Source organism: Gymnogyps californianus, chromosome 7, assembly GCF_018139145.2.
Source record: "Gymnogyps californianus isolate 813 chromosome 7, ASM1813914v2, whole genome shotgun sequence".
NCBI classification, from domain to species: Eukaryota; Metazoa; Chordata; class Aves; order Accipitriformes; family Cathartidae; genus Gymnogyps; species Gymnogyps californianus.
The window spans coordinates 17,536,918-17,551,010 of NC_059477.1; positions in this window are offsets into that span (position 1 = coordinate 17,536,918).

Consider the following 14,093-nt stretch of genomic DNA (forward strand, 5'->3'; position numbering starts at 1 on the left):
TGAGCAAAGCCGGGGGGTCACCAGCTCAGCAGGTGGCAGAGGACCCTGCTGAAGCCAGAAGGTGCCTCAGCTGGGCAGTGGAAGGTCAGCTGAAGTGCGTGAACGTGTGACTTTGACAGCCTTGTGCTCACACGCTCCCAGCTCCTCAGTTTTGGTGTGAAATAGCCTGTATTGCTAAACATCACAGCATGCTGCAAAGCTCATTTGTCAGTGACTGCGGTATACGGGACTGACGGGGAGACTCTGTCTGCCAGGACAGGGAGTTGTTCCTTTCCGTTTCATGAATTTTAATTTGTCACTGCTGTATAGGGTAACTGCTGTGTAAGGCGGATGCTCTTACCTTTCATTTTAAATTATTTTGAAATAGTTTTCATTGGTGTGGAGCTCATTGATAGGAATCTTTTTCTTGCTTTCCTTTCCAGTAAGGTCTGTTACCCCAGGAGAAGACCGACCGTTACAAAGAAATGAAGGGCCGTGCCCGCTTCTCCTGGCTGTTCCTCTCACAAACCCAACCTCAGCCTGTCAGCCACTACCCCCAGTCCCTTTCTCTCCCTCTCTCTTCCTTTGGCGCTCCCAGCAATGAGCTAATCAGAGCTAAATGTTTAGTGCCCATGCACAAACTTGTAGCATCACTCTGATGTACACCCTTTCACTTAACCATGAAAATGGCTACTTTTCTGTAGAGAACTACATTAATATACTATCAAGCAGTCAGGTTAGACTGAGTATCATCTTTTCCGGGAAGATCTGCAGTCCAAATTGTCCTGTCTGTATATGGTAGGTAATCTGCAGACAGCTTTGGATTATAATTAAATACACTTACAAAACTCGTTTGCAGACTGAAGCCAGTGATTAATTTTCCACAAACCCCACAGTTTTCTTTTCTTTCCTTTTTGTTTATGACTCTTCTTGTGCTCTGTGGTGCTAATAATACATTAAATTCAATTCTACACTGAATGCAAAGATTAATGAAGGGATTTTTTTCCCAAGTGGCATTCTTTCATGTTTTCAAGCCCTCTTTTTCTCTCTTACCCTTCCCCTCTCCCTCATGCTCTCTCTGAATGTAAAGGCTCATTGACAGATAAACTGTCATTTTTTCATTTCCAAATTTTGCTTTAAAAAATTCCTCCTTTGAGGATGATGAATTTACTAGATGCTGTGATGATGATTCCTCAGTTTTTCAACAGTCATGATGCTGTCAATCAACAGTTGTGTATTACTCGGAAAAAGTAGTGATGACTCGGAACACTTAAAAATGGAAAAAAAATTATATTGCTTCAGGTTATTATAAAAATCTGCCTCTATGAGATTTAGAGGCTATTCATTATTATTTTCATGTGTATTTCATGTATTTTAGGGAAAATGCCTAATAGGTTTGTTATTTGTATTTTTATGACTCTAGCTAAAGCTGTTCCTTGTTTACTCTCTCTTCATTCTTCTTCACTTCATGCCATCTTTCTTCTCTGCTTATCCACAGACAAACAAACCAACCGTGCTTCCCCGCTGCCTCCTGGACCGCTGCCAGCTGTCCTGATGTCAACCGGCAAAGGACAAAACCAGCCCAGCAATAAAGAAACTCACCAAGAAGCAATGCTCTGCAGCCTCGGCGGACAGCGCATCCTCCCTTTCTTCAGAATGCCAGCACAGATGTCCTCTGCAGGCAGAGGTCTCCATCCTGGAAACATTAGCAGAATCCAGTCATTTAGTTAACTTTCTATTATTGGGCATAAAATAAGAAAACCAAAATAAACTGTCTTTCAACTGTCCTTCAAACCAACATCTCTGCTTGCAATGCTTGGCAGAATTTTTATGTTTAGAGATTAATATACTGGTGAATAGTTAATTCACTTAATTTTCTTAAACTGCCCCTTCCTAAATAAAAGCTCTTGGGGGCACTGTTTCATTACGAAAAGAATGGAGAAAAGCTGAGAAAAACAGGATGCTTCTGTTCTCAGAATTTAATTTCCCACAATGATACACAGTGATGCTATAGAGAATGACACATAAGTGATAGAAGCATTATTAGTACATTTTGGAGCTATGAAAACTCCTCAGTGTCAAAAATGAATAACTACATTCAAGGTAATTCATAAATGGAGCTGAGAAGCAGTGGAACAATATATTAGGGAACATACAAAAGGATTTCCAGAAGTAACAGCTCATTATAGCTATAGGTAGGAGGCGGCGAAAAAATCCATATTGTTGCTAACAGTTGGTATGGTAGAAAATAACAACAGTTATTTGATTAGGTAAGGAAAAGATAGGAATACATTTTAATTCCTAGAGAATCCATGCCTGAAGGAAGAAATTCTGAAAAGAATTGATTAACAAGCCACTCTTTCTCCTATTAATTCTTACACAAGCAAATTACCTATGATCCAATGCTTAAAAAAACCACAACAAAAACCCAAACCCTCCAACACTTACTAATGCATACTGGCAGGAACACACACCAAAAAGAAAATCAGATCAGGTTTTCAGGAAATGTTCAGGTCCAAAACCAGACTACCTTCAAATTTTAAGATTATATCAAATGAGATTTTTAAATTACATCTGTAAAGTAAACCCAGTTTAAAGCTGAGTCATAGTAGATCTGCAGGACACCTCATCCAAGTAAGAGTTAAGGAACATGTCTTTGTAAATCTTAGTAATTTTATTCTTTTTGACCTGTGCTGGTTTTTAGAACTACTGAATCTGAAGTGTACTGAATGGGGTGAGTATTTGTGCTTATTTTCAGCTCCGTTAATTGAGGAGGCTGTCTGTCCTTGCTTTAACCTACTTTCTCTGCTGAAGTCATTTTGCCTCATAAGCCCCATGGAGATTTGAGTCGCAAAGCCAGTTTATTTCTACAGTGGTCCCACTTTGTTCAGAAATATTGCCAAAGGCTTATTTGGAAACCCTTCTCATAGGAAATAGGAACATTTGGTACTTTGCAAAGACCGTAAGGACTCAACTCAAAATAGAAAGTACAGTTACCAACCATAAGATGAGTATACTGCCTCCCTTCAAATTCAACATCTGAGGAGAAAGCCCATTAAAAACCCCAAAATATTAATATTCATCAGGTATTAAAATGTGGTGTGACACGTAGTATTGATATAATTATTGGTTAATTGCTTGATAGTTATTATATGTGACATTTTCTGATATGGACTTTACCACACATTCTGTAGCAAAATGTTAAAGTAAATTACTGTTTTTATGTATACTTTCATGCTGCATTTTATGCCTGAAAATGTAGAAGTCTTTTCACCATGATCAGAAAAGGATGGGACATTCACAACTACATATTTTGAAAAAAAATCTCAAATCTTTACAAATTTGCAAAAAATTGAAGTATGTGTGGGTATGCTGGAATCCCTCTGTTAAGCGGGACACAGAGGTGACTGATAGAGAGTGCCACCTGTATCCAGACAGGTTTTTTGTGAGCACTCTTCATGATTGCTTTGTGCTTTCAAAAGAGAACAGTGTCATTATTTTACATGATCCTCCCTACAGCGAGGATGAAATCTATCTGTCCAGAAGGACTCCTGGGAAGCAGACAGTTTTTTGTCAGTGTTCAACTGCAGTCATGGTGTCCCCAGAAGTTTCATGAAGTAGATACTTTACCAGTCATAGGACAGCAAAGATGTATAACCATACCGGCAGCTGAGCAGCTGAATTTCCTACCCTGGGTAGCTGAGAGGAACTGTGCATGGCCACACTGGTGCAGGGAGGAGGCAATGCTTGGGATTAGAATTTAACCTTGCAGGGGAAAATAAGAAATCTCTTGAGTGCAGTGGGATTCTGCCCTTCAGAAGATCCCACCCATGTCATCATACAGTCTGTTTCTATTTAGACCGTACAGCAAATCTGTTCTGGTATTCCTATTAAAGGGGTTTTATTTGTTATTTATAGGAGGTCTTCATCAAAACAGTCATGCAATTAGTTTGGCATTACTGCATTCGAATTCTGTGCACTGGTGCTTGCAGATCTTCTGATCTGCAGGCCATAACGATAACTAAATCATCAAATAACAATAAAGTATTCTAGATCCTAAAGTTGCTATATCACAGCCCTTTGGAGAAATACAGCCATATGCCGTAGGAAAACCAGTGCCCATTTTTAGCACAAGCAACACCGAGATACAAATCACATCACACAGAGTCAGAGTTAATTAAGTCAGGCGCCTACTGTTTGCCTATAGTTTGCGATAGCTATTAATTTGAAGGTCTGCTATAGCGCTAAGAAAAGATAATCAACAAATGTAGCATTTCATGACATGATGAACGCATTCCTAAAGGGGCTTGTTATGGTGACTTCTTCTGGATAACACTGCCCTCAGTAAAATTTTAGACAATATACCATAGTAATTTAAAGGGAAAAAAATGTTAACAGATCTTACATCTCTCTCTACGTAAAGTGGAAAAAGGCCAAGAGCTCTTACTGTTGAATATGCAGTGTGCAAAACCACACTACAACTGGTAAAACTATCAAAGGAGCATCAACATTTTGGCATTTGTTTTCGTTAGTTTAAACACGTCATTATGCCAATTTCTGTGAAATTGTTTTTTAAATATATACATTTTTAAACATGATGGAAACGCCATATTTTGTTCAAAATCATATTGAATTACATACATGCTGTCACTGTCACTCCAAAGTCATTGTTTTTATCTCTTTAGCACGTCTCTATTTACTGACTGAAATATCTTCTTTTCTAGATTGAAGTGCTAACTCTTCCATTACACACTACCAGAAGAAGGTTCAATCTAGGAAAAAAAAGACAGTCTTCTGGGTAGGACTAAGGAACAATTGCTATGATATGAACTACGATTAAAAAGATTAAAATGAGAGACAGGAGACAGCATTAAGGCTCTGTGAGGATTTAGACCAGGTACAATCACAAGTCAGGGAAGATCCTTGGATCACTTTCACCCTGAACACAAGTGTTGATCTCACGTGGTGAAGAGCTGCTCTTTAATATACTTAAAATGTGTCACTTCCAAGAAAAGAATATTGGCATCACATTTTGTACAAAACCTAGTACTTACTGCAACACTAGTTGGCTGTTATAGAGGAATTAAATATTTTAACACAAATATGCTTAAGTTTAGAATTTAATTGTTACTTTTATTGTTACTATACTTTCCTGCCTTTATTTTTTCAATTATGTTACTGTTCTGTATATAATAAAGTTCTTTGTGAAATACTTCAGGGGGTCTTCCCAGTGTTGTTACTGTGTTTAAACTCTGAAGAAAATGTTTTCAAACAACCTTCTAAGTTTTTAAATCTCTATTGAGAATAGCTGGATACGCTTCAAGATCCAGGAGCTCCAAGGGGTGCTCAATGTCCTGCCAATATCTGGATGTTCTGTCATGACATCAGGACCATAAGATTTATCAAGAAACTGAAGGAATTCAGAAGAAGTAATTAATACACAAGTTTTTAACATTTCAGGTCCACTAAACATAAGGCAAACTATATATAGTCAGATCCTTTCCAGTACATTATGATATACCATCTACCCTCATGTATTTATGCTTTAATCTCACATGAGATTCGTTTGGAAGCTGTCACTAGCTCCAGTCAGACAGTACCTTTCTCTCTGCATTGCCGAAGAGATGAAAGATGAACACAACATCCAAATGCCGGTTTAGTAGCTGAGAAATAGTTATGCCAACTTGTCCTTTAGTTGAAGGCTTGAGTGGCTGCTTCTGCTCAATGAAATAATCATAAAAATACACCAGAAAAGTGACAGAAAGAACAGGGGACTATTCTTTTTTTCTTCTAACTTTTGTGAAAGATAAACTATGGGAAGAACATGTGTTTTCCATTTCTAGCTTGGAAGAGCAAAGATGAAGAATGGTCTAACCATCTAACCACATTTCTAGAAGCATGTAACAACTAATTCATTGGTCCTTAATACAGGACAAAATTTATGTGGAATTTCCAGTATAGGTGGAATATACTTGTTTCTGATATCTTTACAGTCGTGTTCCCTTTCTATTTAAAGAGTAAAATTTGAGTAAAATTATATATCAATATTTCAGTGAGAAGAATTACATCACATAAGCTTTGCACGCTTAGCAAAGAATGTGGACACAACCCCCCAAACCACTACCCAGCGCATTATGCTATACAATCACTGGTTTAATGCAGGTAGGCCAAAAGAAAAGTGCATCCATCATACCCTGTCCTACGGTTTCTGGGCACAAACCCACTTTCTGGCACTGAACGTCGTGTCCCCACGAGGGGGCTGTACTGTCCCAGCTCTGCACAACAGCAGGGAGATTTTTTTCTTTAAAGGCCAGGAGATACAAAAATACTTCATAGAGGCTAAAAAAAAACCAGCACACAGGAACAGAAACATAATTGAAAGGGTTTTAGTTGCTAAAAAAGGATTTTAGTTGCTAAATAAGCTAAAGCTGCCAAATGATGACACAGCTCAATTCATGGTATAGCCTCGAAATTTTAGACAGACTTATTCTAACTTCAGGGGGCTGGCTGTAGAGTAACACCTTGGTTTGATGAACTCTTACCACTGTGGAAAAGAACCAGCATTCTTCTCCAGTGTGTAAGGACAAAGTGAAACTAAGGACATGAAAACACCGGTTCACACAGACAGGAGTGACTTGTACCTACAGCGCTACCTTTGGCTTCAGTCCACACCACTAAATAGGAATGACTTCAAACAAACAAAGAAAAAAACATTAACAAAACTAATGAGCAAAACCTGAGAGTAAAAAAACCTTTTTTTATGCCAAACTGCATTGGCTGTGTCCTCCTTTTCTGAATAATATGCTTAGCCTGTATATTACTTTAAAGGTAGAAGGTGCCTGAAGGGACAGGAATTGTTTCCAGTCCCAGAAGCTGGTTGGAGAACAGCATTGCCACAAAATTAAAAGAAAGGAAATCTTAGCATACAGACTAGGAACCTGCTTTAAACAGGAGCTGAGCAGATTTTTGACTACGATGAGAAGCAGCTGAGAGACTGTCATTAAAAATAATAGAAAACATATGTGATGTGTTTTCACACAGTGGAAATTGTGTGGCAGTTCCACATATGATCATCCCTACCCACTGAGCTCATGGGGATAGCTTTGCTTTGATGAGGTTTCAAAACAAGCTAGGAGTCTGCTGGCGCTTTCTTGGGAAAAAGAAAATTTGTGATGAAGTGTCACGAACATCACCCATTTGAGGTACCAAAAAGATATTTCTCAGTTGGTATTGTAAATCCATGATCTTCTAGCATTTATTAAAATGTTAACGGTGATGGGACTTCTCAGCATAGATATTAGATCCCTCTGAAACAGTGGTATGTACGTGATGTAAGAGCTTTCTTCTTTCTTTCCCTCTCTCTCCCACATGTTGCTTCTTAACACCCTGTAGCAGAGATTACTGCTGCCACAAAAAAGGTAGCAGAAGGGATTGCACGGCCACGTCCCACTCCGCTACTGAACAAGTTCAGCTTTGGTGTCTCAGACCTCCTTTGCTGGTTAGGCCCCGCTCACTTATCTGACCTTGTACTGAAACCACAGAGAATGCGATTTCTTGTCTCAGCCGAAGAGTGGAGTAATATCCTACGGCTGGTGCATTGTAACAGCTATCTGGAAATACAGTTTGAGCCTTGCACATAATTTTAATTCTACAGCATGCCAAAGGTCACACCGATTAACTTTAATGGGAATTAGTTGTGTATAAATGCCTTACTCCTAATAAAGCAGGCAGGGAAACCAGTCTCCAATCCATCATTCTGTGATTAATTAATAAAGCAATATTAACTGCAAAGAATCAGCTACCAGAATAAGGTATTGGAGCAGCTATGGTTGCTTTTCCAGTAGTATTAGGTACTTTCAGTGAGCTTCTAGATACAAACCTTTATTGCTCATTTGTAGAAGACTGGGAGTTGACGGAGCTACAGCTGCTTATGCCAGGAGGGGCGCCAGCCTAGGGAGTGCAGCACGTGGATGATTTTTAACTTGTATCATTTCAAGCACAATGACAAAAACTGCCATGGGAAAACAACATGACTAAAACTATGTTTCCTGTGGCTTACTAATGGAGTATTCATGCACAACATTAAGCTGATGAATATGAATTTGTTGGACACATTATCCTTTCTCCCTTTGTGCAGGTTTCAAAGATTATAATTATGTTTGGTTTAATTGCTATTAGTCTCAGTTGAATTGTCACTGCTTTCAGCATTTTCAGTGTGTAGAAATGTGTATTTTAAATTTGCCTTATCTGAAGGCACAACTTCTCATGTTGATTTAATTTTGTATGAATTGAGTGTTATTGTATTTTAAGGTCTGATCTATCATTGTGCTCACTTAAGAAAAGGAGAAGCATTCTATGTTGATTATTGCTGTCCTAAATATACATAAAGCCACTTGACATGAGTTAATTCAGATACCAGAAGCAAGGTGATCCTGCTAGCCTATCCATAGCACTGTGCTAACCTAATGAAACAAGGTGTATCAGACAGCACAGATTTCTACTTGGTGTGGCTATATGGTTTCTGGTACTGGAACTAGCTCATTTAGAGTTAACTTAGCTCATTTATCTCCACTCCACTTGCACTGTCCAGTAGACATGCCCTGAGATAACTCAGAAATACATATAAACCCATATGAAAGTGATCTCCAAAGAGCTCTAGTTAGAGCATTCTCATGCAGTTTCTTGCAGTATGTGGTTGTTTAATAATGTTCATGAGTTACTCTTGCTTTTATGCATTTTACTGGAATGGGGGGGGTCAAGTTTCAGTACAGGGTTGAACAGAGTCCTGCCACGCTCTGACTGGTTCCACTGGGTGAAGGTGCTGTTACCTGGGGACCTGCTCTTTGCACGTGGGGGCAGCTCTGCGAGGTCACTGGGGTTACTTGTGCATACATGTAGGACTGATGATTGAGTACACACTTCTTCAGGGCTTTTCTTTTTTTTTTTTTGCTTGTTTCTTGTGTGTTTTTGTCTTTGGGTTTTTATCATGCTCCATTCCAATTGCAAGAATTTACTTCAGACTGAGATAGAGATAAGAGATCCTAGCCATCTCTTACACTTACAGACGAGCTGCATGGCTCCTGCAGGGTGATTAGGATTGCTACAGTTAGATGCTTCATCCACCACAACCACAGAGACCTGAGTGCTTCCCAGGCAATTAAGGCAGCCCACATGCTGAGCAAGAAGCTGTGCAAGACACACCAACCAAGAGGATGTGCCTGAATTCCTCCTACTCTCTAGAAGTTGGAAACCACAGTCATGGCTCTACTTCAGACTCCGTACATTTGGGATCTTGAGTGTAGCAGATTCAAAAAAGGCTGGTCTGGGGTATTCAGCCTGCACTGCTGCCTACTCCTTAAAGCATTCACTCAGGAAGTGCAGGCTTCGGACATGCATGTCTTTCCACCCTCACAGAATTAAAACTTACATCTCTTAAAGCACGTTGCCAAACCATAAGATTAGACCCACTATAAAACTGAAGGTATTCTGCATTCGCCCTGATGAGGAATAAAATGTAAGGGTGACACACTGCAGAAAAGGGACCGCAAGATGAGCAGACCAGAGAAGAAATGAGCAGAAGAGAGCTTCACTCCATAATCCAATAGTAAAAGCATTAACTTAGGAAAGGAAAAAGGGAAAACCTCACTTCACTACTTCTATTCAGGATTAAACTGCCCTTTCCCTGTCTTGTTCAACGAATCCCACCTTCCCAGCCCCTCCTCTGCTTTCCACATTTAAGCAGAGAACTGAAGAGTGTAATTTATGTCACCCCGTGTTACTCAGCTGCTTTCAAAACAGAAACTTGTTTCTCAGAGGTAATCAGTTGTCTCCTGGTGAAGGCACCTCGAAGCAGACTGTTTATTTCCCGTCCCTGTCCTCAGGCTCCCTCTGAGGGGAATGCTCAGCTGTCCATGTTTGCTCTCTCCCAGGGCATTTGGAGGGACAGCCTGAGTGATGGTACGTGCGCCATCAGCCACAGGACATCCTTCTCGTGAGATGCTGCTGCCACATTGATGCCATATGCCTTTTTATTTCACGACACCTGTTTACACAGTGTGAGTCAGGAAAAAGATTACTCTCACAGCAGAATGGGAAACCATAAAGTGGTCACGGGCAGGCGGTGTTGTATTTGCAGTGGGTTCACGGAATATCTAGTGAAAGCATTTAACAATTCATATTGTCAGAATCTGTATAACCATCCAGATACATGCTGGTTTCGGTCTCCTGTGTAAGTGCCACAGTTGCAAATCATTTTGAAAGCCAAAGAAATCAAATTCTATAGCTAAAACTTAGTTATAAGCAGAAAAAAAAATCATGTACTTTTTCTGATTATTATTACTTAACATATCCTGTCCCTGTGTTTGTTTTGATTACGGATTTCTTGCTTTATTGATTATTCTTCTTAGTATGCAAAGTAAATGAGAGAATTGACTTTTATGACTTTGTAAGTTAAAATACCTATTATCACTGGAGTGCAGAATATTTATATCTGGTATGATGCACAATTTTATGATAGCAGTACTGGCCTTTGGAAAAGTTTGAGAACATGTTTGTACTCATTTTGTTAACACTTCAAGTGCTGGAGAACAAAGACTGGTACCTTAGTTTAAACAAAAGCAGTTTTGATTTAAAGTGCTGGTACCTTAGTTTAAAACAAAGCGGTTTTGAGTTAAAGTGCTGCATAGCATACTCAATGATCTCAGTCATGGGCTGATGCTCCCTTTCTCTCACTCTTCTGTGGGATCATAGTCTTGGACAGAAGAGCAGGGCAGACAGCTTAAATCTTGGTGGCCAACTCTTGAACTGCTGCACCAGATTAACCAGACTTAATCTGTCAAATCATGAATGTCCCCTCCTCACTATGTTGTGATTTTTTTTTTGAACACTGAGGAATTAAGCCTGTAATTCTTGTTGCAATGAAAATAGTGTTACAGGTGTGTTACATGATGTGACAAAACAGAAGTACTGTAAAAGTATATAGTACTGTAGTTCAGTAGAGAATAAATAAGTTGATTTAAGAACCTACAAAAAGAAAAACTTCTAGCATTTTCCAACCTTCAGAAAGTTTTACTAAATTCAGTTGATACTTTTAAAAATTAACATTACGAGAAAATATTTTTTAAAAAACCCTAAAAATATTAATTGCATTGCATTCATATAGTTTCATCCACAAAAAACCCACAAAAACTGTGATCAAATATAAGCTAGACCTCAAAACTCCCCAATACACCCGAGGAAGTTGTTTTCTGCGTTGTTCTACAAAAGGGTTATCTGAATAGTGAGGAAGATTAGGAATTAGCCCCATGTATCACAGCAAGTCATTGGCAAAACTGGAAAAACAACTCAGGTGTCCTGAACAGAAATTATACGGTCAAGGAGAAAACAAGCTATTCCATTCCCACACCCAGGAATGTGGTATCATTAAGGAACAGAGGAATATGTAACTTAAGAACATTTAGGGAAGAAGGGGGGGAAAAGGCAAGTCGTTTGCCTGAGCAGGGAATGAGAAACAAGCCTTTTAAAACAGGAAGATGGATTCCTATTCAAACAAACCCAAAGAAGTACGCAGAATTCTTTGTCTTGTGTCCTTCTTCTGCCTACATGAAGTGGTCAAGCAAAAGATTAGCTACCAAAACTACAATTCATCTGACCTAAAGAGAAAGGAGTGCTGAGAATGTTTGGTTGTTTCAGCACTGAAAGAAAAAATGGGGCTCTGAATGCTTTGAGAGCTCCTGGGGCAGGGTGCAGAGCCAAGCGATTGCCCTTTCAAGTTAGCTGAGACACTGAAATGGTCACAAAGGATGCTGACTCAAGTGTAATCTTAGAAATGTGTTTATTGCTTCATCAACAGTTTCCACTATTGAAACTATATAGTTTAAGAGAATAAAATTAGTCTTTTCCCTACCTAATATTTTATCTAATTAAAAAAACCCAACCCAACCCAAACCAAAACAAAAAACCCAACACCAAAAAAAACCCAAACCACCAGCTCCAGGTAACCTGATAAGTACAATATGACAGTAAAGTTCTTTCATGAGTGGTAAACTGGAAATCTTTGTAGAGTCGGGGGACACATTTCATTCCTTATTGTAAGAGCAGGTTTAGGATCCAGGGCTTCCCTCCATAAGATCTGCAATCTCTTGTAGCAGACAATAAGCAGCATTCCCCAGAAAGCAGTACAGGTGGTGTCCCCAAGAATCACACCTTCAGAGACCAGAAACCAGAGCTGCTCTTTAGAAGCTGTTCTTAATTGAAAGTTTACAAGAGAAAAAGCGAAAGTCAAGCATGCAGTATGACAAAAGTGCTGCAGTGGGAAAGCGAGTGACACGTAAGAAGGAGGGAGGGAAAGAAGGGCAGGAAAGCATATGCTTTGCAAATCAGGAAAAAGTATCTCTAGAAATGACCAGAAATTTGGACTGTAGGCTCTAAAATTGTAGTAAATAACCTCTTAGACATGAGTTTGAGCCAAACTCCTCTCTTTTTATACTAAAAGGAGATGTATCCGCCTTTTGAATATGGCTTTCATTACTACTAGTGACCCTACTAAAACAGAGATGTGCATGTCCAAAAGAAAAGTAAGAGGCAGCATCGTTTTAGGAATGCTAAGAACAGATGACAGCAGAATCAAAACAAATATCGGGGTTTCATAAAAATATGTAGAAACCATCATTTGGTTATGTACTTCATCTATTCTCTTCTTTACATATTTTGTAAGCCAATCAAGCCAACTAGGTGTGTTCATGAAAACCAGTATTTCTTCACAAAGCACCAGTGACAATGGACTCTTAATGGCATCCATGTACCTCTGCAGAATGAAATGCTGGATCTGAATTTTAACTAAATGGTATGACTGCATGAAAGTTATCATGATTAAAACATTTTCCTATATTGCATCAAAAAATCCCAGCCTCATATTTACTAATGTATACTCAATGTGAGCATAAATGCTGGGGAGGAATGGTTCTTTTAAATTATAGCATTTCACAACATCTGGTTATGTGATATAATGTCCTAATGTCACTGATAATCATCTGCCTGACAGAACCTGGTGGTAGAATCAAGCCCTATTTAAAGTGAAGCATAATTATGGTTGCATTTGCATGCTATATAACTAAGCCTATCCTTTACCCTTAGAAAATATGCAAGTCAAACATAAAAAACATTCCATAAGCAATTAAGCAGTAAGGCCCCAGTCAAAGTCATCACGCTAAGCCCATGCTGTTTACAAGATCACAGCTGTCAGGCCCCAGCTCTGCAAATTCGCCAGCCCCACACTTCACTTCAAGCAAGAATTGGATACAGAGGATGTTGTAGTCCTGATTTTGCAAAGCAATCCACAGGGCACAATGAGGAGGTGGTTTGCATCACTGGGATTTAAAAACATTTTCTTTCAGTACAAATAGGCTTGTCCCAAGAGAATTCTCACAAAACAAATACTGTATTTCCATATTGATGAGAATGAATAAAATGTGAAGTGTTAAATATGTAAACACAACTAATTTTTTAATACTCTCATCTAGTGCTCTATATGCATGTATTTAAGCCATGACAAATCTTTCAGAACATGTACAAATTAAAGTTTCCTTGTTATTAAGAGTAACAAATATCTCCATCCTTTCAGTAACTACCTTTTTAAATCAACATCTTAATCCTCCAAAAGCAGAAGCCTTGTATCATTCCCACAATAAGAACTGACTCACATGGGTATACATCAAGCGCTAACAGAAGAATGAGACTGCTGAATAATAAAGGAAGCAAATCAGTGTCCTGAAAGGTCATTTAAAAAATGGTAGCTATTCCAGCAATTGCATGTAAGCATGAGCTGTTGTGAACAAGAAAAAAATTCTGGGATTCCTGACAGTAAATAATTTTTAGAAAGTAGCAAGAAGATACTGAGAACTATGCTTTCCGAAAAAGTGTGGAGCTTAAAATTTGTAGCCTAAGCAATAAATATTACCGAATAAGTCAATAGAATATTTCCAATAACTCTGTATTGAAGGGATTTTCCTCAAAAATACTGAGGAATACTTTCCTCAAAAGTACTGAATAGGACTTCTACTTTACATGAGTTTTCTTACAGAACTTTGTGTCATAAATTTCAAAATTTAGTATTT